The following is a 24,599-nucleotide window of genomic DNA, read 5'->3' on the forward strand; positions in this document are numbered from 1 at the left end:
ACACACTTAGTGACCAGAGGGGGTGGTCAAGGGCATCAGGGTCCTGGTCCACTCTGTTGCTACCACATGGATAATCAGAGAAGTGGTTGCCTGCAGTTTAGGGGATCATCTCATGGTCTTATGGGACTCACTGATGCCTGTCATGTCTCATCTCTTCTCAGGGCACCAATTGCATTTTTCTTACAGTAATGATCATCATTTGAATAATTATTTGTTAGCATTTTTGCCTTTTATGAGGGTGTACTTTGCACCAAAAGGGGCCTTACAATCTTGTGAGACTCGGGTTTAAAGTTGTAGGAACATTACATGGTGTGTGTGTGTGTGTACCAGTGTTGATGTGAGTGCCTGTGTGGGAAGGGATGCATTCAATCAGGTGGAAGGGGGCAGCTGTAGAGGAGGCCTCCTAAACAGTCACTGGGGATCGCAACCTGGGAGAGGGTTCTGGAAGGGTGTCTTTATCCTGGTGGGATTGTATAACTGGTAGTTGCTGCTGCTCTTTCAGACCAGGCATCCGTGAACTCAGGATCTATGGGGTTGCAGCGGAGGGCTCCGGCTCCCATTTCCCCCAGAGGCCACAGGACTTCCCGGCTCTGAGTAGGTGTTCCAGATGGCGCTGCAGGTAAGTGTCAGATGGAAAACCAGCATGCATCCTTGACACCTCCCCTTCCCCAGAAGCCACTTCCCTGAGTCTCTCCACACTGCCAGCAGAGGCTCAGGTGCCTGGCTGTCCGCCCTGCTCCTGGAGTTCTCTTTGACATTGCAGCTTGTGCACCCCGCCCTGGGGAGTGTGAGAAATCACAGACAGCAGAGGCCATGGGTCGTGCCACCAAACAGGGATTCTGGCCCTGGCTCTCATTTACATCTCTCCCCTCTTCTTCTTCCCTTGTAGCTGGAAAATTGCAAAGTGTCACACTGTGATACCTTAGCCAGGTGTTGGACCCTAAGACAGTAGGACGACAGGTAGTCACCTGATGTCCCTACACAGTCAGGGGAAGATGAATTCATCTCAGCGGAGTTTGCTTTTACTGTTACTGAGTTTGAAGTGATGCAGAAGTGGAAATGTCCAGGCAATTTAACCTGTAATAACAGAACCTGGGACACGGTCAGGTCTAGGGATGTAGATAGAGCCTCTCCAAAGTTCAAGGAGTTCTGCACCATTTTCAATTATTTTGAGCTTATTGGCATATCAGAAAATAAGGAATTGAAAAATAGGCTTATGGATTTTGTGGCATACTTAACATTTTTACGTTTATCACAATAACACCTTTAGTATATAGAAACAGTTCACCTGTGTTTCTATCAAGATAATTGTAAAGTTTCTACAATCTAGTTATGTATGAAGGATGAAATAGTTTGGCTTTATGAAAGGGTATAGGTCAGATGATCATTCATCTCACTCTGCCTGGGACAGTCTTGGTTTACACCTGTTGTCCCAGCATAATTATTAATAGCTCTCAAAAATGTGTCCTAGTTTGGATGATAAATGATTGGGTCAGCCTAGGAATATGTTTAAATCTGTATGCTGAATGCCTTTTCCCATACTCTCCAAGTGGCTCCATAACGCTGTGTAAAGCTTATTTGGGGAAACAACAAAAGTCTCAATGGTAGGAACAGTGGGAGTGGGTCCTAGGAACCAATATGGGAGTCACCCACATAGACTGACACTGACTCGAATCCCCCAGGGCATTTCCTCAGTGCAGTACATGGATGGGGGATGCTCTCCAATACTTGACTTCTTCAAGTTGTTAATGATTTGAAAACCTTGTGATCCATGGTGTCCTGTGTGACAGTTGACATTACCAGTGACGGACTTGGCCTTCTGGGCCCTGTGGAACCAGGTTTCCATCCAGATTCTGCTATTTCTTGTGATCTCACACAACTTAGGATGTCTCTCTGAACCTTTCTTTTATCACTTGCATCTTGTGGCAGGATAATAATTCCTGCTTCAGTGGCCTGGCTGTATTAAATGAGATTTGTGTAATGTGCCTGAGGCATATTATGCACAAGGCACCAAACAGTCCATTTCTTCTTTAAAATATGTGTAAAATACTTATGGTTTTAGTACATCTTTAAGTTCCAGTTGAGATTTGTAAGACAGAGACAAGACACTTGCGGCAATTTCACAGTTTTGTGAGTGAAGTCCCTTAACCTTAGGGGCCCAGTTAAACCAGAAGCTGAATTTGCCAGCGGATAGCAATGCGCAGGTTCCATCTCTGCTCCTTATGAACACTGCATAAATCTGAAATTCTCCACCACTGGAAAGAAATTTAATATTTAAAGGTAATTTGACCTGTACATGCGTGTATCGTGAATATTTAATGAAACCTATAGCAAATGTATTTATATAGCGTTAATCTGAGGATATTTATTTCTTATTCATATTCTAGGATATTATTTCTTGGGCAAATGTGAAGTTACTCTCTGTAAGAAATGCTCAGCTCTAAATGTGCACTGAAAAATTGGAGACTGGAGCTATTCCGTTTTCTGCTATAACTTGTCAACACTGCCTTTGCTCCCTAAAAAGGAGAACAATTCTAAAAGGTTAAGATGTATCCCAAAGACATTATGGCCATAGGGTTAGACTATCACACCTTCACAAGGACCCCCTTTGATTCTTTTCTGTTTATTTAATGTCCAAAAATATAAAGAGCGGTTGAACTTTTTCACTTTCCTTTCATATCAGTGATTTCACTCCTTTGAGACATTTCAAATGGCCAGTGCTTTAAATTAAAAGGTATGCATGATTCAATGTAATTAATAATGTCTAATTTAGATAATTTTTTAAAATTTATTTTTTGAATAGGTTTGGACAGACACCTAGAATGCAGGTGCTTTTCTTGGATGTAGCTTCAATGTTGGGATTTTTCTTTAAAGCGAAAACAAACATCAACAAGAAAAACAACAAATGAAAAGCACTGTGTACAGATGCAGTTTAGCATTATTTTGTTATGTTTTCACCACATCAGATGTGGTAGATTTGGAAAGAATAAAAAGTAAGTTCTTGTCTGATCGTTAAAAATTTTTATTCTTAAAGTCAAGGTCTCGCTGTGTCGCCCAGGCTGGAGTTCAGTGGTGGGATCATAGCTCATCGCTCACTGCCGCCTCGAATTCCTGAACTCAAGTGATCCTCCCACTTTAGCCTCCTGAGTAGCTGGGACTACAGGTGCATACCACCACCATGCCTGGATAATTTAAAAAAACATTATAGACACTGAAGTCTTGCTGTATTGCTGAGGCTGGTGTTGAACTCCTGATCTCATGTGATCCTCCTCCCCTGGAATTCCAAAGTGTGAGTATTACAAGGACAAGCCACCATGCCTGGCCTTGATCACATTTTATAACTAAAAAATTTCTCAACATATCATATTTTTCTGTGAAAGGAAAAAGATCACAGGAAGATGAGTATTCACTCCTTTCTTATCCTGGCTGGTAACTGTGAGCTGTAGGAGTTGTCTGTCTCTCTGGTCAAAGGTACTGTGAAGAGCTGTGCGTCTGAGAAAGTATACTTTCTAGACAAGTAAGTCATGACCAGAACCTTTTTCCATGTTTTGAATCTTTTCCATTTTATAAATAATCTTGTTCTTCTTTCAAATGTTACTCCAGCGAGGAAGACAAAACCAGTATTTATAATCAGCATACTCTTTTAAAAGATCATTAGCAAGATTTCATGTTTTGCTATCTCATGGAAAAAAAAAATGTAAGATGAAAGCTTATGCTGCTGGACTATTTAGGAGCATAGAATTCCAAAGGAAGTTTTCAAAGACTATGTGTTTAAGAATTAGAGCCCAGAGGAATTGATGTGTTCACACTAAAATAAATGGTGTTGTTCATGTGGAAGGTTAGTTCACATGTGACTTGATTACAGTAGTCACCAAGCTCCACCCTGACTTTCCCTGATCTTCATTGTCCAATGGATCTTAACATCCAGCTTGGAGGTGCATTGTCATTTTTTTTTTTTTTTTTTAATCTGAGACAGAGTCTTCCTCTGTTGCCCAGGCTGGAGTGAAGTGGCGCATTCTTGGCTCACTGTAACCTCTCCCTCCTGGGTGCAAGTGATTCTCTGCCTCAGCCTCCCAAATAGCTGGGACTACAGGCATTCACCACTACGACCAGCTACTATTTGTATTTTTTGTAGAGATGGGGTTTCTCCATGTTGGCCAGGCTGGTCTCAAATTCCTGGCCTCAAGTGATCCACCAACCTAGATCTCCCAAAATGCTGGGATTATAGGTGTGCGCCACCACGCCTGGCCACCATCTCATGTTTATACCTCCTCAGAGGCCTCCTTTGTGGCTTTAGAGCCCTTTCTTTTTCTCCAATGGGGATAGGCAGTGTGTTACAGCCAATTGTTGTATCAGTTAGTATGACCCTAGGCTTTGAGATTTTGTGGAAAATGAGTTCCCCAAGCCAAAAAACAATTGTCAGTTTGTGTGACTGATTTCAGATTAATTTTCTGTTCTCAGCGCTCGGTGGGCCTAACATAGTAGTGATCTCGTAAACATATACACATATAATGGAAACAGAAAGCTTACAAAATAGCAATTCTTACTACATGTGATTACATGATGACATTTGCTGTTCTATACTCTTCTATTTTATTTTTTTTATTTTTTGGAGATGCAGTCTCACTCTGGTGCCCAGGCTATGGTGCAATGGTGCAATCTCGACTCACTAGAACCTCTGCCTCCCAGGTTCAAGCAATTCTCCTGCCTCAGCCTCCCGAAGTAGCTGGGAATACAGGTGCACACCACCATGCCTGGCTAATTTTTTGCATTCAGGTAGAGATGGAGTTTCACTGTGTTGCCCAGGCTGGTCTTGAACTCCTGAGCTCAGGCAATCTGCCTTCCTCGGCCTCCCAAACTGCTAGGATTATAGGCATGAGCCACTGTGACCAGCATACTCTTCCATTTTATTAACAGTACCACCACCACCACCACCACCAACAAAAACATGGTTCTCACAACCTACTAAATTGGTTTCTCAGCCCACGAATGACTCATGACTCCCAGTGTGAGAAGCATTGGCTCAGCACCTAACAAGGCACATTGCATTGAGTATTTGATCAGTGTGTATCTTGAATAACAGTTTTTGTAATTTATTTTTATTTTTATTTTTACAAAGGCCAGGCATAGATTTTTCCCACTGCTGCTTCTTTAGTGACCTTTCCTCTGTAGTCCAGCTCCAGTCTTTCAGTTTTAGTGCACAACGGAAATTTGCAGAACACTCAGAAAACTTTGGAGTAGGAGCTGTAAGTGGTAAGGAGACACAGTGATTTTGAAGCATAGATAAGACTACCAGGTAACCTACAGGACACCCAGTTACATTTGAATTTCTCATAAACAACGAATACCTTTTTAGTATAAGTTTATCCTGTATATTGCATAGATATACTTATGCTAAAAAAATTATCCGTTCCTTATCTGGAACTAGAATTTAACTGGGAATCCTATATTTTTATTTGCTAAATATAGAAACTCTAAACCCAAAGAACTGTGTTTCTCTCTTACAGTCAGCTAATTGAGCTGAATTTCATTTTTCTCATTTATAAAATGTGAGAGTTTACTTGAGAACCACTAAGGTCCTATTTAGGTGTAATTTTTTATGGTTTTAATTTTTTAGTTTTATTTTTCATGTATACATAAAAGTTGTACATATTTATGGGGTACATGTGATATTTTGAGGCAAACATGTAATATATATCCATCACCTTAAATATTTGTCATTTCTTTGTTGTAATCACTCCAAATCTTCTCTTCTATTTTGAAATATACAATTATTGTTAATTATAGTTGTTCAATTGAGCTACCAAACACTAGATCTTGTTTCTTGTAACTGTATTTGTGTACTCATTAACCAGCTTCTCTTTACCCACTGCCTGCTACCCTTCCCAGCCCGTTAACCACCAAATATTCTATTCACTGTCTCTATGAGATCCCGTTTTTTAGCTCCCCCATATGAATGAGAACATGTAACATTTGTCTTTCTGTGCCTGGCTTATTTAACTTAGCATAATGTCCTCCATTTCTATCCATGTTATTGCAAATGACAGGATTTTTTTTTTTTTCTGATGGCAGAGTACCATTCCATTGTATGTATCTACTGCATTTTCTTTATCCATTCATCTTCTGATGGACAACTTAGGTTGATTGGCTTGGCTATTGTGAGTGGTGCCACAGTAAACATAGGAGTGCAGACATTTCTTTAACATACTTATTTCATTTCCTTGAGATATATACCCAGAAGTGAGATTGCTGGATCATATTATAGTTCTATTTTTAATTTTTTAAGGAAGCTCAATACCATTCTCTATACTGGCCATGCTACTTTACATTCTCACCTACAGCATATGCAGTGTATGAGGGTTCCCCTTTCTCTGCATCCTCACCACTATTTGTTATTTTCTGTCTTTTTTTTTTTCCTTTTTTTTTTGAGACAGAGTTTCGCTCTTGTTGCCCAGGCTGGAGTGCAATGGTGTGATCTCGGCTCACTGCAACCTCCGCCTCCTGGATTCAAGCGATTGTTCTGCCTCAGCCTCTCGAGTAACTGGGATTACAGGCATGCACCACCACACCCGGCTAATTTTGTATTTTTAGTAGAGATGTGGTTTCACCATGTTGGCCAGGCTGGTCTCGAATTCCTGACCTCAGGTGATCTGCTTACCTCAGCCTCCCAAAGTGCTGGGATTACAGCTGTGAATCACCACACCCGGCCTATTTTCTGTGTTTTTGGTAATAGCCATTTTACATGGGGTGAGATAGTATCTCATTGTGGTTTAAGGTATAGAATACTAGGTGTTGAATGAATAATATTGAAGAAAATTTTGGTTTTTATATTTATGCTGTGATTAAATTATGGGAGTGTATATTTAATTTGTAAAAAACTAAGTGATAAATTCCTAAGAGAAAGCAAGAACAATGTGTTTAGTGATTTTGCTCAGTCACTCTCAAAATCATATGTACTGGATTAAACACATGATGTAACTCATGAATTTGCTATTTCCTTACTAAGTCCTAATTCTTGTAGGTTTCTCATCATGAGAGAATCTTGCTTGTATGGTAATCATGGATTGTGTGTCTGTGATCTTCCTTCAAAAAAGGGGTTGTCATTTAATTTCAAGGAGGGCAGTTAGCTGACAGCCTGTAATATGGCACCTTCAGGATCCACTGCAGCTTTTGAGCTGAGTTCATGCTCCTCTCACACAAGCCTATGCAGTGCCTGAGCGTGGCAGAGGGCACTAGGGCCTGGTGTTTTCTGCCCAAGACTGGGTCCTCTAATGGGCACTCTGCAGTGGAGCTCCCTGTTGGCTTGGCTACAACTTGTCAGATCTACATTGCAACAAGAGGGTCTCCTTGCCAATTTCTACTTTTTCTTTTTTTTTTTTTTTTTTTTGAGGGAGTCTCACTCTGTACCCCAGGCTGGAGTGCAGTGGCACCTGCAATCCCAGCACTTTGGCAGTCCAAGTCTTGAGGTCAGGAGTTTGAGACTAGCCTGGCCAACGTGGTGAAACCTCGTCTCTACTAAAAATACAAAAATTAGCCAGGCATGGTGGTGCATGCCTGTAATTCCAGTTACTCTGGAGGCTGAGGCAGGGGAATCGCTTGCTTTTTTTTCTCCTTTTGTCTTTCACAGGCATTAGTCTCCCTCCAGTGAGCCTCCCTCATGCACCCTGCAGATTCTAGGCTCCCTCAAGTCCTCAAAGCCTCAAGAGGTGGCTCCCTCCTTCCTACTGAGAGCCAGTTTTCCCACTGCATGGGGAGGCACTGCAGACTTCTCACTCTTGCAACATCGCAGAGCCCACCTCAGAAGGTGCCCCACCTTTTCTCCTGGCTACCAAACCAAAACTAAAGTTAAGTCACAGCTTACTTATGATGTGCTAAGCAAGTTGAAGGTGATATGCCAAAGGATGACTAAGAAAACCAGCTATACTGGAGGAAACCGTGGCAGTTCCTATGGACTGGATTTTGAGGGTGCCTGATTAAGGTGTCCAGAAATAAAATGGGGACACTCTCAACATATGGGATTTAACACCAGGGAAGAATGCAAACTTCTTGAGAGAATGACTCCTAGAAGTCTGGAAAACAATCTGGCCCCCATACTGGGTGAAGATCCAAGGCTCAATGGCTATGGCAGATGGTGGAAGAAAGGACTGAAAGGCTCAGCCCAGATGCCATGCTGGAGAGGGTGTAAGATTGGAGTCCAGGGAACCCACCAGAAGATTATGTTCCCCAGCAAAGCCCAGATAACTCAGAATTCCTGGGCTGCTGCACATGTGCTGATGAGACAGGCACCTGCATCTTTACTTTTTGTGAAAGTTCTGTTCTGCAGTGGGGATGATGGTGTCTCAAAGCAATAGATATCAGGCAGTAACATGTAACCACCAGCATCTAGGAGCAATTTGTAATGATTGAGAAGATCACAGTGACAAGGAAGATGGACAGACTCACGGAGAATTGTGGAGATCATTTATACAATGAAATAGAAACCGTTTTCTAAGGGACAAAATAGGTAGGTAGTGAATAACGGTACTGCCCAATACATGTAATCAAAATAACAAGTTCTACACCACTAGGATTATTTCTCTGATCCACAGTCTGTAAATTCTGAGTGGGACCTGGAGCAGTAAAAGGGTCTGCCCCAGGCTATGTGCAGGCATCCCTGCCATGCACGCCATGTGTCAGTGGTGGGAAGTGATGCAGGGATGAGTTCATGACAGTGGGGGATTCTCAATGTAGAGTCCTGGGGTTCTGCAACAAGGAGAAGCCATTTGCAATGAAGAACTATGCATCATCATCCCACTGTGCCCTGGGAGGAAGGAATGTTTGAGACTAAGTGACCATGCATCCAGGCCTTCTATTATGAGCTGGGTTCTGCCAGAATCATAAATTCATCAAGCCAGACAAGCATCATAATAATCTGTCACAAAATGGAAATGGAACAGCTGAGATTGAGCTCAAGCAGAACCAGAGGGCATGAGTACACTGCATGATAGCCTTGTGTCCCTCCCTCACTTCACACTGTTGGCCCTATGGGGGTCCCATAAAACAAACTGAGGGAAGGAAAATAAATTACTAAAGTTGATCAACAGGTAGATTATCTCCGTATAGAAGTCCAAGCTAAAATGGATGGTTGGCTGCATTGTAGCCATAGTCAGGGGTGGCCTTGAAAGATAGTGGTGATATAAGACCTTCCCAATGAGACAGCTTTAAGTGATGCGCTTGATCATGCACTTTATGTAGCAGGGAAAATGGCCTGAGCAGAGACTATGTAAATATTCATGGGCAGTGACTACAAATGGCACTGGACTGGCTGGTCAGGGGCTGAATGGCCTGGCCTAGCCAGGCAGGGGCTGATATAGAAAAAGAGTGGAAGATCACAAAGAGACAAGAAAAATGAAGAAAAGTGAAGACATCCCTTACAGTTGCACTCCAGAATAATCTATAAGAAGGAAAAGGGTGAAATTAACTCAAGAAATGTTGATGGATGCAGGACCTAAGGTGGTGGGGGCTGGGATGATCAGTCACAAAATCTCAGATAATAGAACCCGAAAGACATCAGTATTTGAAGGAGACCAAGAAACAGCAAAAACATTCACACCAAAAAAAAAAAATCAATCACTGTAATAAGTCTATTAGTGCAATAAAATTGAACTACCTTACAAATGTTTTGAGAATTAAGGGTAAATTCTAAAATACTTCTACTGTGTTAAAAAGAATAAATGGAAATTAACTAGTAACAGAAAACCAAACACTGCATATTCTCACTCATAAGTGGGAGTTGAACAACGAAAACACATGGACATAGGGAGGGGAACATCACACACTGGGGCCTGTCAGAGGATTGGGGGAGAGGGGAGGGAGAGCATTAGGACAAATACCTAATGCATGCCGGGCGTAAAACCTAGATGATGGGTTGATAGGGGCAACAAACCACCATGGCATGTGAATACCTGTGTAACAAACCTGCACATTCAGAGCATGTATCCCAGAACTTAAAGTAAAATGAAATAAAATTAAAAATATATATAAATAAATGAAATTAAAAACCTAACATTAATTACTATTAGTTTAAGGTTTGGATATCATCAACCATATCATTATTTACCATGCTATTACTTTATTGTAGTTAAGTACATTTTTGAGGGTTTTCAGGGATTTATTCCAGTTTTATTTTCACATCAATCATAGATTCCTTAATTGCCAAATTTTCCACTGTGGGAGGTTTCTGGAATCTAATACCTATTGTTGAGGAAAAGCTATGGTATCTTAAATTTTCTTTTAGGGGTTGATGTCACATGCTGGGAATATACGATCTCAGTATGAAAGCCCCCTCTTACACTGAAAAATTTCCTTTTCAGCTCACCTTAATAGTACCTCTTCAGGGAATGTAATCTCGGTTTTTCTCTAACTTTACTCAGAGGTTTGTTTTCTGCTATTATAACCATAATTATTGTCATTATTAAAACATTTATAGGCTCTTATGTCTCACTCAGACTGTGAAACACAAGTACCCATAATAGCGTGGCTGGGGTTGGTCGCTAATCATTGAAATGAAAAGCGACTCTTGTAGATTTTACACGCCTTCCTGTTCTAGGGCTCTTTTCATTTTTGAAAATAACTTTTTTTTTTTAATTACAAAAGTTCTTTGTTGGCATCTTCAGAAATGTGCAAATTTTTTTTTTTAATTCCAAAATTACCTTTAATCCCACCACTAAGAGATGGTTGACTACAAACATCACCTCTACCTCCACATACTACTTCCTCTCAGCTGAAGAAGAAATAGACCAAAATTGTTTTACAAGTAGTTCATCTCAGTATGTGAGTACATGCTGAAAATGGAGAGGAAAATAATAGAGCAGATGGAGAAACAATAATGGGAAATAATAGAGGAAAATTGTCCTGAAATTAAGACAAATGTGAGTCTTTAGATTTAAAAATTTACTAAGGGCCTAGGTAAAATGATAGCAAAGGAAAGATAACTAAATCTGATGTAATTCGAATGAAAATTCAGAATTTAAAAAAGAAAAATGTTATTAATATTACCACGGAAAAAGAAGGCAACAGAGAAAGGGGGAAGAGGTAAATTTGGCATAAAATTTTTCTCTTCATAAATCCTTTTCTTTTGGGGATGAAAAATTGTGATCCCAGGCTTCTAAACAAAGGGAAGCTATGACTTATTCACGCATGAGGGTTAAACAGAGTTCTCAGACACACAAGTCTCAGAAAATAAATCATTCTGAAACTTTTGTGAAAAAAAGTACTTAAGGATATATTCCAACCTAATAATTGAATAAAAATAACAGTCATAAGAACTGAGAGAATATAATGGAAAAGTAGAAACAAATGAAACTCATAAACCTTAAGAGTTTTTTTCATATTTACAGGCAAAATATAAAGAATACAATGATCATATTAAAAATAATCATTGAAAGGGGAGATTACTAAAGTAAGTAATTTATCAATAATCATCCAAATTGTAAATTACCGAGAAGTCCAAAGGAGGGAGAAAAATAAAAGCAAGATGATCGAGTGAACATACTTTGGGTTATAAATATTGTTTTATGATTGATATTAATAGGGGAGTCTGCAGGATATGTAACTTTCTAATCACTGGAGAGCACAAGAAATAGCAAAATGTGGAAAAGTGCTCCTTATTTATAAAGACTAATTTTTTTCACTAACAAATTTTAGTGATTTTTTTTCCTACATGTGTAAATATTCCTTTTGATGATACCACAGAACAGAGTATTTATATAAGTACCCTCTAGGGTTCCCCCCCTCCCTCCCTTCCTTCCTTCCTTCCTTCCTTCCTTCCTTCCTTCCTTCCTTCCTTCCTTCCTTCCTTCCTTCCTTCCTTCCTTCCTTCCCTCCCTCCCTCCCTCCCTCTCTCCTTCTTCGTTCGTTCCTTCCCTCCCTCCCTCCCTCCTTCCCTCCCTCCTTCCCTCCTTCCCTCCTTCCCTCCTTCCCTCCTTCCCTCCTTCCCTCCTTCCCTCCTTCCTTCCTTCCTTCCTTCCTTCCTTCCTTCCTTCCTTCCTTCCCTCCTTCCTTCCTTCCTTCCCTCCCTCCCTCCCTCCCTCCCCGTGTCTGGCTCTGTAGCCCATGCCGGAGTGCAGTGGCGTAATCTTGACTCACTGCAACCTCCACCTCCCGGGTTCAAGCGATTCTCCTGTTTCAGCCTCCCGAGTTGCTGGGATTACAGCCATGCACCACCACACCTGGCTAATTTTTGTATTTTTAGTAGAGATGGGGTTTCACCATATTGGTCAGGCTGGTCTTGAACTCCTGACCTCGTGATCCACCAGCCTCGGCCTCCCAAAGTGCTGGGATTACAGGCGTGAGCCACCGCGCCTAGCCTATATAAATACCCCAGAGTTTTTAAACCAACATCGTATATTTAATGTATTAGATAATGTTGCCCAGTTGTCTTTCAGAGAGTTTGTATTGTTTTCCAGTCCCACCAGCAATGAATGACAGTGCCTGTCTCCTCACATCCTAGCCAGCATGCTGCTAAAAAAATATCATTGTTGTCTCATTTTATCTCATTCACTAAATTTTTCATTCACACAGGAGATTTTTCCTGCCATGAAATAAAATTTTATTTTTGCTTAAAAATGAGTTAGTGATATATTTATGTGTCAAGCATATTTTTTTTCCACAAAATAATTTAAAATCTGTTTTTCAGAATAGAACCAACTGCTAAATGCTTTCTGGTTTCAGCAAATATTTTGTTTGGGGCCAAAATTATGGTCAAGTACCTTCAAAATATTTGGTAATAATGATCATCATTCCATTTGATAAGGCAAGAGCCCTTTGGTGCAAACACAAAAATTGATTGTGATTATGATTAGGTTTGGGTAATCATTTTGCAAATAATATTTCTGATTTTAATGTATAGTGTTCAAATATTCATTTTCATGTGTATCTTGCCATAGGGAGGAACATAATTGTAAATTACTATGTTTTTTTAGAGGTTTTCATTTTTTTTGGTAACACTTCTGTCACCATTCCACCACCACCTTCTCTCTTTTTTGTAAAAGTGGAAAATTACAGTATAATCTGACATATCAAGAAATGTCAATAAAAACATATGGATCTCCAGTAAAAGCAGAATTTGACTACCCAGCATGGCTGATGGAGGAAAATATAATTTAAGAATTTTTATTATCACAAGAGAATCTTTATTATCACAAGAGAATGCCAAATTGTGGGCAATTTTTGATTATGTATAAGTTTATACCTATGAAATATAAAATATATTTTTATTAAACATCACAGATAAAACTGTACTTTGGTGGGCAGTTTGGTAATATGGATCCAAACAAACCAATGAACAAAAATATATATACACATTGCTCTGGCAATTCTAAGATGCTCCTTCTATTTTTGGGTATAATAATAATGTCAAAAAAAATCATGTGAACTGTCATTGTTGCATACTGGCTAAATAAGTTTAAGTGTATTCTTCTGAAGTGACATTACGTATCCATTAAGAATAAGGGAGAACCAGCCGTAAAGTATTATATTTTTATATCACATTGATTCCATGTAAGTTACACAAATGTTCCATAAACATATAAAAGGTAAACTGAAAATTAATGAAAAAAAAATCTTTGTGACTCAGGGACATTGAATAACTTTTAAACAAAACATTCACATCACAGACCATAAGAAAAAATGTATTTAATGACACTAAAAGTAAAGATTTGAGATTAATAATAACATGCATAAAGTGAAGGAACAGATGACAACATAAGAAAAGATATTTGTAATATTGAAAATTGACCAAAAATTACCTTAATATACAAGAAGCTCCTGCAAATCAACATAAAAAGATACCCCAAGAGGAAAATAGGCCAAAATGTGCATAGGCAATGTAAGTGGAAATCTGAAACCGTACAAATTAAGAGAAATTCAGATTACAGCAACAATGACATATCCTTTTACTTATTAAATCTTCAAAATGTAGAAAGCTGGGTGAAATGTAGAAACCTAGTAGGAATGGCGACGTGAGGATGTGGAGACCTTGGTGACCTGCTGGTGGGAAAACAAGCTGATGCAGCCATTTTGGAAAGCAATCTGATGGTATTTAGATAAATTAAATACATGCATTCTGGAAAAAACAGTGGTTTTGCTCTTAGGCATATTAACTAAAGAAAATTCTCATTGTGATTCATACAAGGACATGCATGAGTGTGTTTCTCTCAGTGTTATTTGTGGTGTGAGAAGTTCAAGGCAGTATCTGGATGCCTCTCCCTGGGATAGTGAATAGGTAAAAATGGTGGGGTGCACCACGGAGTACCATGTAAAAACAGAAGAGAGAACATGCAGAAATAGGCATGTAAAACAGGTGTGGAGGGGACAAAGTAAGGTGTTGAATAGGATGTATAACAAATACAATCTATGTAAATTAAGAATGCATATAAATGTTGAATATCTTGTTGGCACGCAGCAATACCAAATTTGCTATAACCATCCAAATAAAATGAATGATTGTTGTTAGAGAGTAGGGGTGTGAGGAGTGGGGGGAGTGGAGATAAATGGGATTAAACACATAATTAAAGAAGATCAATGATAGTACTGTGCCAGACACTGAGGAAGATGTTTAAAGTCCCACCACCTCACAAAAAATAAATCAGTAAATGCTAAAATGAAAGGTGTATTAATCAGTTAACATGAACAATTTTAAAAGAATTTGTTTCATGAAAATTACAAGTTACAGAAAAGAATGTGGCATGTTACTGTGCTTGATGTACATACAGTTGAGTATGTATACATGTGGATACATGTACAGTACATATCTATCACATGAATATGAATACATTCATATATATGAACATATATGCAATGCATGTATATACAGACATGCATATATACATATATATAATTTGGAATTATGTAATTTTTTTTTACTGTCATCACATATTGCATTTTTTTTTTTTTTTGAGACAGAGTCTCGCTCTGTTGCCCAGGCTGGAGTGCCGTGGTGCTGTCTGGGCTCACTGCAACCTCTGCCTCCCAGGTTCAAGCAGTTCTCCCACTTCACCCTCCTGAGTAACTGGGATCACAGGTACATGCCACCACGCCCTGCTAATTTTTTGTATTTTTAGTAGAGACGGGGTCTCACCATGTTGGCCAGGCTGGTCTTGAACTCCTGACCTCAAGTGATCCACCTGGTTTGGCCTCCCAAAGTGCTGAGATTACAGGCATGAGCCACTGCCCCAGCCCACACTTTGCATTTTTAAAAAAATAATGAACAAATAGCAAATAACGGGAGTTTTGAAAATATTTCAAAAGCATTGTTTTTGTCTACGAAGTCAGATGAGATCAGGAGCCTTCAGACTGGTATGGCCATAGACGAAAGCATTGTTTTCTATAAGAGTCATTTCAATAGTACTTTAGTTGACTTTAAAATCATACTTACAATGTTTAGAAGTAATTGAAATGACAGTTTGGTGAGTGAATTGAAGTGGAATTTTGCCAAATATATTTTATATACTTTTTCTTAGTTTTTGTAATTAAAGTTATCATTTCACACTAAAAGCAGCATCGTTCTCCAGTTCATTTTTCTTTCTTAAAGGGTTTTTGTTTTCTTTAAGCATAACTTAAACTCATAAAAGTCCTCAAATCATAAGTGTTATATTGGCAAATTTTCACAAAAATCACCCTTGTAACCATCACCCAGATCAAGATATTCCCAGTGTCAAGAGTACTTACTGTTCCCACTCTAAACTTCTAAAACCACAGAAAATGTCTAAAACCAAACTTCTGAAACAGTAGATTAGTTTTTCCCTTCATGGATATTATTGGAGTCATACAGTTGGTATTCTTTCATGTCTGCTTTTTTTTGTATAGCATTATATTCACGAGATTCATCAACTAAACAAGATGTGCAGAAGCTTTACATGTTCCCATTGCTGTATACTGTTCCACTGTAGGAATATTTCATAATTTACTTGCCCTTCCTATTGGTGGGCTTTTGGATGATTTTCAGTCTGGGATTTTTATGAATAATGTTTCCATGACATTCTTAAACATGCCTTTTGGTGCATATTTGTATGCATTTCTCATTTTTATTCCTCATGTTGGTTATCGTGTCTTTTATTCTTGATCAATCTTGTCAGGATTTCATTAATTTTAATGCTGTTTTCAAATATGCAACAAACAACTGAGTGGTTTGATTCTCTCTCTTCTCTGTTTGTTTTGTTATTTCACTTGTTAATACTCATTATCATTATTCCCTGCCTTTTACTGTCCTTGGCTCAATATTCTACTATATTTCTAACTTCTTGTGATGTATTTGAAGATTTTTCAAAATATTTCAGGCTTTCTTCTTTTCTAAAATCTGTAGGTCAGGCCACATTTTTTCCTCTCAGTGTAATGTAAGCTTCATCACACAAGTTTGGGAATGTCGTATGTTCATTGCCATTTAGTTAAATAGATTTTAAAATTATATTGTTGGCAGAGCATGGTAGCTCATGCGTTTAATCCCAGCACTTTGGGAAGCCGAGGTGGGTGGATCACCTGAGGTCAGGAGTTCAAAACCAGCCTATCCAACATGGTGAAACCTCGTCTATAGTAAAAATAAAAAAAATTAACTGGGCATGGTGGCAGGTGCCTATAATCCAGCTACTCAAGAGGTTGAGGCAGGATAATCCTTGAACCCGGTAGGCAGATGTTGCAGTCAGCTGAGATCTTGCCATTGCACTCCACCCTTAGCAACAAAAACAAAACTCCATCTCAAAAAAAAAAAAAAAAATTATGCTGTGTGTGTTTGTCTTTACAAAATTGACTTCTAGTTTAATTCCACCACAGTTAGAAATATACCATGAATGATTTCAAAGCTTTGATATTTTTGAGATTTTCTTTCTAGTCGACCCTATGGTCAATTTTGGTAAAAATTTAGCATACACTTGAAAAGAATGTAAATAGAAGGCAATTGTTACATACAATGTTCTCCGTCTGTATCAATTAGGACAAGTTGGCTAATCATGTTCAAATTTTCTATATTTTTACTGACTTTGTCATGTTGTACTATTAGAACTAGAGAGAGATGCTTTAAAATGTATTTCTCCTCTTTGTGCTGTCATTTCAGGCACACTAAGTAGAGGCCACACAATTATATGCATACACATTTTTAATTTTTTTAATAGATTTATTTTCTTAATGTCATGAAATATCCTTATCTATAGTTATGTTAAGATCTTAAAATCTTCTAACATTATTTACACCAGTTTTCTTTTATTTTCTTATGTTTTCTTATATTTAATGCATGTTTCTGGTAAACAGCATATAGAATTTTTTCCCTAAGGTTTGACAAACATCTTTCATTTGGAATGTTTATTATTAATATTGCGGTTATGTTTCGCTGTATACTTATGTCTTATTATTTATCTGCTCAATTTTTCTCTCCATTTTATCTATTTTTGCCTTCTTTTATATTATTTTTAATATTCCATGTTCCCTCTGTTAGCTATTTCTCGTATATTATTTTATTATTTTGTTCATGATTACTTATACGTAGCAACATGCATTCTTAATAAAAAATAGTACTTTTAACAACTTTTGGACCACTCAAGGAACTTAGAATTCTTCAACTTAATGTACACATTTTGTGTACATTATAGATGTTGTCTTATAGATGAGATGTATTTAAATAAGGCCTATATTTAGAATCTACCAATACATTATTATAGTCCGTAGTCATTTTTATTGAATCACAAAGTACTATTTTTCCCTGCGTTTCAATGCTTCCATTTAGACTCATTTTTCTTCTGTCTGAAGAACTTTATACCTTTTTTTTTTTTTTTTTTTTGATGGATTCTCATCTGTTGCACAGGCTGGAGTGCAGTCATGTGATGTCAACTCACTGCAACCTTTGCCCCCTTGGTTCAAGTGATTCTCCTGCCTCAGCCTCCCTAGTAGCTGGGATTACAGGTGCTTGACACCACACCTGGCTAATCTTTGTATTTTTAGTAGAGTCAGCATTTCACCCTGTTGGCCAGACTGGTCTCGAACTCCTGACCTCAGGTGATCCGCCCGCCTCACCCTCCCAAAGTGCGGGAATTACAGGTGTGAGGCACCGTACCCAGCCTGTACTTCTTTTAGTGCAGACATGCTGGCAATGAGTTTTCTCTTTTTGCTAGAGATGTCTCTGTTTTGTTTTCATTCATGAAGTATGTATTCACTGAAGTATATAGTATACAATTCTATGTTGGCACTAGAAATATTGTTCTGGCATTTCAAAAATCTGAGTCTATTATTGTATGCATATTGTTGTTTTATTGAGAGGTCTGTTGCTTCTTTAAAGATGTCTATCCTTTCTCTGACTTCTCCTAAGTTTATTTATTTGCTGTTGATTTTCAGAAGTTTTGACATGATGTACACATGTATCATTTCTTTGTATTTATCATGTCTGGGGTTGATTTATTTAATCACATTTGACAAATCCTTAGTATCTCGTCAATTATGGTTTCTGTCTCATTCTCTCTTGCTTCTCTTCTCACTTCTAATTGAAGTGCTTCTGGTACTTCAATTACATATGGATTAAACATATTTACTGTGCTCTATATCTTTCTCGTACTATTTTTGTTTTACTTTGTATTTTTCATTCTTTTCCTTTTTTTGTTCTCCATCTGGATATTTTCTTTTAACCAATCCACTGGTTCACTAATCTTTTCTTCAGCTGTACCATCATTTGAGTTTTTAATTCTAGTTATCTTACTCTTAACTTACAGGATTTCTCCTGATTATTTCTTCATCTAAATTTCATTTAACATTTTAATATAATATCTTGATGATATTGATCTTGAATGTATTAACTGTTAAAAATAGTTGTGTTGGCCGGGCGCGGTGGCTCAAGCCTGTAATCCCAGCACTTTGGGAGGCCGAGACGGGCGGATCATGAGGTCAGGAGATCGAGGCCATCCTGGCTAACACGGTGAAACCCCGTCTCTACTAAAAAATACAAAAAACTAGCCGAGCGAGGTGGTGGGCGCCTGTAGTGCCAGCTACTCTGGAGGCTGAAGCAGGAGAATGGTGTGAACCCGGGAGGCGGAGCTTGCAGTGAGCTGAGATCCGGCCACTGCACTCCAGCCTGGGCTACAGAGCGAGACTCTGCCTCAAAAAAAAAAAAAAAAAAAAAAAAAAAAAAAAAAAAAAAAAAAAAAAAAAAAAAAAAAAAAAAAATTGTGTTAAAATTCGTGACTGCTAACTCCAATATCAGAATTTTCTAAGGTCTGTTTTTATTGTATGTTTATTCTGTTGGATTTTAGTGAGTTCTTTCCTTGTGTACCCAATACATTTTTAAAAACTGAATGTTTGACATCATGCATAAAAAACATGGAGACAATTTAAAGCTTTGAAAAGTATTATGTTCTTTCTGTGAGGTATTATCTTCTTTCTTTTGCATTGCAAGCAGTTTGGAAAAGGGAATAATACTTTCATTTAATTAATGCATCAATTGTGTGTTTAAAGCTAGGTTGAGATCTTTGAAAGAAGTTTTAGTTGCTGTCTATTGCTAGGGTTTATGTTTTTCCAGATCCCAGTTGAGAACCCTTGGTGTTTATCAGGGGCCCTTTACCTTCTGGTCTCCAATATTGTCACCCCAGCTACAAAAGACTGTGGAAGCTTGGCTCTGCTTCTCAGCTTCTCAGTTGTCACTTTCTTTTCTGCTTATCAACTGTTTTTGGGAAATCAGAAATTGCCTCTAGCAGAAAAGTGATGTCAAATGAGAGCTTAATTTCTCTCTGCTTCCCTTGTCTCTGGAATCTTAGCCTCTTTGGCTTTGCTGCTTAAATAGCTGTTGGGTGCTTGTGTGTGTGTGTGTGTGTGTGTGTGTGTGTGTGAAAGAGAGAGAGAGAGATCCACTCTGACGTAATTTGTTTTTGGCACATGAATTCTTTAGTCATATGTGCGTTGCTTCTCAGACCATCGCTGGATTAAATAAAAATCTTTGACTAAGTATATGGGCATATTTTTGCCGTTTTTCCAATTATTTCACTTAAAAATCTAAGTCAAAATTTCATTTCATAGAGAACCGTTAAAATATATGTATTCCAATTTTTGAGAGTTGCCTGTAGTTTTAATTAAGCCTCAGAAACACTTCAAAATAATTTCTTTCAAGAGTGTAATTCACAAAGTAAGAAATATTAGTAAAAGAGTTTTTAAAATGAAAAAAATGATTTTCAGATATAACCATCCAATTTATATTGTACCTAATGAATAATTAATCTATTCTGTTAAGTCAAAAAATCAGTAGGTATTACCAATAAAATTTTGCAGTACATTGATGATGTTACCATTTGCAGCTATATTAAAATAGTATTTGTCATTGAAATATCAACTTTTTTTTCAGATTTTAAAGAGATTTTCCCAAACTATGAGGACATTATTGGTACTTAGGTTTGTTACATAAAGGTTTGCTTAACTACGGTAAGCTATTGGAATGTCTATGGAGTCCCACCCTAAATGTATTATCCCTTCTTTTGTCTATAAGATTTTTTGAGTTTATAAGAAAACAATATTAAATCTGAACTTGATTTAGTCTAACACTTTTTTTGTGAAAGTAGTATACAAGTAAATACAAAGTAAAAAGAAAAATTCAAAAGCTAATTTGACTGTGTTAAACATGCATTTGTTATTTTCCTACAATGCGGTTTTGTCATTGGTGATGATGGTGTTTTTTGGCAGTGTCACTAAACTTGAATAGCAAGAAAAGTGAATGAGCAGATAATTCTGTCTTAAAAATAAAGTGTTTTAGCTATTGGCAGATGTCAAGACAACCTGAGACTTAATGAATACTAAGCTGCATACCTGCCATCCTTATCTGTCTCCAGCACAGTTGACAAAACAAGGTAGTCTTGATGTCAAAACAGATTGGGAAGGAAGAAAGACAGACAGAAACTTGGGCAGAATTAAGAAGTCTTGCTTTTTCACTTCAAGTTTTCTTTAAAAAATTCTAATTTATCTCCTAAACAAACTCTTATTTGCACCCCAAATAAAGCATTTACTAACTCACAGGAAATTAATCAGAAAGCATTCTGTAGCAGTAGATGAAATCCTATTGACCCACTTTTCTGTGAAAACCATAGGTCTTTGTAATCTGCGTTTGAAAACCTATTCTGCATATGGAAATGGTGATCCTCACTTTCCTTTATGAAAGCACGCTTCCTTTCACTTCCTTTTCTCTCATATTTGTTTCTAGTTTTTTTTTTTGTTTTTTTGTTTTTTCCCTTGGGACTCATTACATGTTGGGATCACCCAGGTTCCGTCCTTGGTTTATTCTTCTACTCTATCTCATAGGTGAAAATGGTTTTCATGATAACGTGTACAGGCTACTTATACACAGTCTACATCCTGTTTGAGTACCAGACTCACAAATTAAATTGTACAGTAATCATTTTCTGTCTGTTTCAGTGAGTAGCTTAGACTCATCTACTGAAGCTAGAAAACTGAGAGTCATAATTGTTCTTGAATCTAAACCCTTCTCTCAGTGCCTGCCTCTTGAGTAGATTTTCTGCTTCTATTCTTTACTTCTTTACTTTCTTCATAAAGAAACTGAAATGAAATGATGTAAGCACATATTTATATCTCTTCCTATCTTAAGGTACTTCACCTGCTCATCACCCACAGGATAAAGTGCAAATCCCCTCACAAAAGAAGTGGTGGTGGATCAGATCATGATCCACCACTACCTCTCCAACCATCTCTCTCAATTCTTTCAACAAATGTTTACTGAAGGCTTCTTACGAGCTATTGTGAGCAAAGGCTAGCATGATCCCCTCTTTGGGAAGCTTAGGTTCTGTTGGCAGAGAGATGTATTAAATAAATAAAAATACAATTGTAAATCAAGACAAATAAAATGCAAAGATATGTCATGAAGAAATCTAACCTAGTCTGGGGAGTTAGAGAAGGCATCTGATCTGATATCCTAAGGAGGGATAGGTGTTATTAAGGAGGAGAAGAAATGGAAATGGGAGGCAAAGTGAGCATTTAAGGTTTGGGCACAGTATTTGCAAGGCCTCTGTTATGGGAATGCCTTATGTTTAAAGAACTGAAAGGAGGCTGGTGTGGCTGGAATAGAGAGGAAGATGGAATATGAAGACATAAAGAGGTAAATAAGGACAAGACCTTTACCTGGACCTCATAGGCTCGGTTAAATATATGGTGCTTTACTTAAGGGCAACAAGAATCCAATGAAATCTTTTACTGCTATAAAAATAACATGATATATTTGAATTTAAAAAAAAGCCCTCTGGTAACAATATGAACAATGTGGAGTAAAAACTGGAAAGGGAAATACTGTGCACATTGTTGATGGAAATAAAACATTGTAAAGCCACCCTTGAAGAGATGGCAGTGCCTTAAATTTACCTTATGACCAGAAATTTCACTCCTAGGTATCTAAGCAACAGCAGTAAAAACATATGTCTACACAAAAACTCGTATGTCAATGCCTATCATGTTATTATTCATAATAACCAAAAGTAGAAACAACGCAAATGTCCATCAACAGGTGAATGGATAAAATATGATATATCCATACAATGGTATGCTATTCTGCCAGAAAAAAGAATAAAGCACTTATACGTACTACAACATGGATGAACCTCAAAAACACCATACTAAGGAAGCCAGACACAAAATACTACTTATTATGTGAGTTCATGTATATAAAGCATCCAGAGGCAAATCTATGGAGACACCGAGTCTATTAGTGTTTGCCAGGGGATGGAGATGGGAGGAGGGAATGGGAAGTTACTGCTAATGGACACAAAAAATGTTTTTGGACTGACGAAAATATTCTAAAATTGTATTGTGATGATGGCTGCACATACTTTAAATTTACCAAAAAAAAATCAGTGACCTGTATACTCAAAATAAATGAGTTTTATGATATGTACAATATCCTTCAGTGAAATCATTGAATGAATAAACAAATAAGGAAACAAATAGAGAAATAAAATGTGGATGTGCAAAAAGTAGTTAGGAGGCCCTGTGATAGCCTAGGTAAAAGGTGAAAGTTGAGTCCAGGGTGGTGGCCTAGATGTAAAGAAGGAAATAAGTTTGAGAAATATTTAGGAATTAAAGTCAACAGGAACTGGGGATAGACTGGACATGGAAACTTTGGTTTGCCTGCTCTCCTCTAGAAATGCTAAACTGCTGTAAGTATTTGAACGCTGCATGCTCCTTCTCACCTTTCTCTTTGTCTGTATTACTGTGTTCCCCGGGAGTGGCTTCACACCGTCATCAACCTGATGCACACCTGATTCCATTAGAGACTCAAATCTAGTATCATCTGCCCTTTAGAACCTTCCCTGACCCACCCTACCACTATTGTGTTCCCACAGCACCTCCTGTGCATTTCTATATTAGCATTTTATTGTACACCATTGTTTACATGACTATCGCTTCACCTTGATCGCTGTTGTCAAACACCTGATACTTGGGTCTTCACTTCCATCAGAGCATCCCAGCCAGACATGGCCAATTGATCACAGCACTCTCCTGCTGAGCACTGAGGATACTGTGGATATCACTGTACTCAGGATGCTTCTCAAAACAGTGCCACAGACAGCCTCTTGTAACCAATTGGCTTTGATACATCCATAAAGTCTGCTTCTGACTGTGACATTCTTGATGCCATGCATATCTTATGTGTCCTCTGCACCTTGTACAGAAAATGGATACAATAAACTGATGAAAACCCTTTCAGGAAGATGCTTCCAAATATTTCTATACTTGATATGCAATGCAAGTTATTCCTGCCTACTGTATATTTTGTATGGCAATGGCTTCTGATTTTTGCCCTCAGATAGCTAGAAATTTGCTGAATATCATAATTTTTTCCCATCTTTTCTTCTACATCCTGTGTTTTGTTAAGTGTAGGCACAGTCCATAGTATTCCATCATAAACTACCAGACTACAGTCCACAATGGGCCTTGGGCTTTGCACTGTAGTTTTTATATTTTAGACATTATGTCTTTGAGAGCTAAAGCTTCCTAAGTCAGGCATCAAGATAATGATTTAGTGATTTATTCCTTTGAACCAGCTACTTTGGTGACTCATTTTTCTCCCTAACCCATGCTATTATACACTAATCCGTGCATAACTTCCCTTTAATACAGATGACACAGACTGTTTACTTAGGATGGTTTTGCAATATGCACACTAACAAAGACTTTGTGAGCAGGAAGAATACCAGTTATTCAACCAACTTTAAGAAAACAGCTGAGTGGTAGACCAGCTTAGCAGGGTGTTAAACATCCATTAATAATGGCAGGGTGACAAACTTGAAGGTTTTGATTTTAGTTCACATAAGCACTCCAAATTCAAGGCTCAGCCCACTGTATTTCAGGGTTTCTGTTAGAGAAAACTTGACCTGAACATACAGGATGTCCAACTACAAGAATGTTACAAGGCAGATCTTTTCACAGTAGCTTCTATGATACTACTATGGTGTAATACATATTACATGTTAGGTAGAAATATAAGACACTTTCATTCTTCTCATTTCTTGCACTAGACATCAAGTGCAGAAAAATTATCAGGGTGAACTGTTTGACAAGGCAAAGAATGAGGTGATGCCTTAAGATAAATGTCTCTA

This window comes from Macaca thibetana, chromosome 7 (assembly GCF_024542745.1).
Source record: "Macaca thibetana thibetana isolate TM-01 chromosome 7, ASM2454274v1, whole genome shotgun sequence".
Classification (NCBI taxonomy): domain Eukaryota; kingdom Metazoa; phylum Chordata; class Mammalia; order Primates; family Cercopithecidae; genus Macaca; species Macaca thibetana.